At 34.3% G+C, this 1,800-nt stretch overlaps 1 pseudogene; it reads right to left on the reverse strand.

Moving 5' to 3' along the window:
- LOC121220725 (MDIS1-interacting receptor like kinase 2-like) lies at nt 1-1,569 on the reverse strand (annotated as a pseudogene).
- Nucleotides 1,570-1,800: the final 231 nt, after the last annotated feature.

A 1,800-nucleotide genomic window follows, 5' to 3' on the forward strand; every position in this document is an offset into this window, starting at 1 on the left:
TTATTTGTAACTTTTACAGTTCATAAACATCTCATGGTTCTTAAGTTCGATAAGAGATATTTCATGAAGAGGCATTGAAATTGGAGACTTGATGTGTAGGAATTCTTGAGACACTGATTTCATTGTTGGTCGAGCTTTGGGTTTGGCCTATAAGCATGCGAAAGCAATCACAGCAACAAAAGCTATGTCTACTGTCGTTTTTCGACTTCTTGAGGGTGATAATTGAGGGTCCAAAATTTCATCTAACATGACATTTTGGATATTAGATGGCGATGATGATGATGACAATGATGATAATGTTGACAACAATTCACCAAGATGCTTTCCCATCAATATTTTCAATGCCAATACTCCAAAGCTATATACATCATATTTTTCAGTCACAACCAATGAATAAGTAAGTTCTGTAATTAAAAAAAAAAAGAATAGTTAAAAATAGATGTGAATTTATATTGTGCGTAGGTGCATGTGTAGTTGCATTTGAATTCTTTAATCTCAAGTTAAAACAAAAAAATTATTTATATTTGATGTTTGCTAATTTTGCTTTTCCCATTTGTTCCGAATAATATGTAATTCAAAACAAATAATCAGTACAAACTAAGAATGAATGAAGCTAAATAGAAAGGGAAAAAGAAAGTGATGTATAGAACTTGGGGCAATATATCCGTACGTGCCAACAATTACAGTTCGATTAGATGAATCACGATCAAGAAGTCTTGCAGTCCCAAAGTCAGCAATAAAAGCTTCCAATTCAGAGTTCAACAAAATGTTATTGCTTGAGATGTCTCGATGAACAATTGGAGGGTTGCAATCATGATGCATGTAAGATAGAGCATGTGCGACACCTTTGACAATGTTCACTCTTTTGGTCCAAACCAATTCCACAGCTTCTTAATCAATGCTCAAGGCATAAAACAAGCTTCCATTTTTCATATATTCATAAATCAAGAACATGCAACGATTGTGGAGACAAAATCCGTGGAGCTTGACAATGTTCTTTTGTCGTATTTCTGTTAAAAACTTGATCTCATTTCGGAAACTTGTATCATAAGCCGGCTGTTCAGCTTCCAATCGGTGGAGTTTTTTCAATGCAACGACTTTGCCACTTGGTAAGATTGATCTGTAAACACTGTCATAACCACCCGTTCCAATGCAATATTTGATATCAAAATCCTCTGTGGCTTTGATGATGTCTTCAAAAGCAATCTTTCCATCAAAGTTCCAAATAGAGAATAAATCTCCATTTTTGGTTGGACTTGGATCAGATTTCAAAGCTTTAGTTCTATATCGTCGGAATAGGATGAATATCACCAACACAAAAGTCGAGACAAAAAATAACAAAGTTGGAACCAGAATAACAATAGGCAGATTGTGCTTCACTACTTTGCTATTTCTTTCTCGGTTTACATTTGGAGATGACGGAAGCCTTGAATGGAACCACATAAATCTGTTGGAACTAAGAACAAAGATGAATGAAACAAGCAGTTTCTTGAGCTTGAAGGCTCGATACTTGCTGTGCAAACAAAAACAGAATCGGACTTGAAAACAAAAGAAAGCAAGAAAAGAGAGTTTTTGATGAATTTTGATGAATTTTCATTATCATTGAAAGATGGCATAATGCCAATACATATACCAGACATAAGCTGGTCAAAAATAAGCAAATTGTTACCTAAACATTACCTACTACCACTAAGTAGTCTTGAAACTAGTTAAACATAACTTACACACATAGGTAAGCTGATTTATCAATCTATCAGCACCTGATTGCATCAAACATATTACCAACTTAGTTCAAAACTA

Source organism: Gossypium hirsutum, chromosome D09 (genome assembly GCF_007990345.1).
Source record: "Gossypium hirsutum isolate 1008001.06 chromosome D09, Gossypium_hirsutum_v2.1, whole genome shotgun sequence".
Lineage (NCBI taxonomy): Eukaryota > Viridiplantae > Streptophyta > Magnoliopsida > Malvales > Malvaceae > Gossypium > Gossypium hirsutum.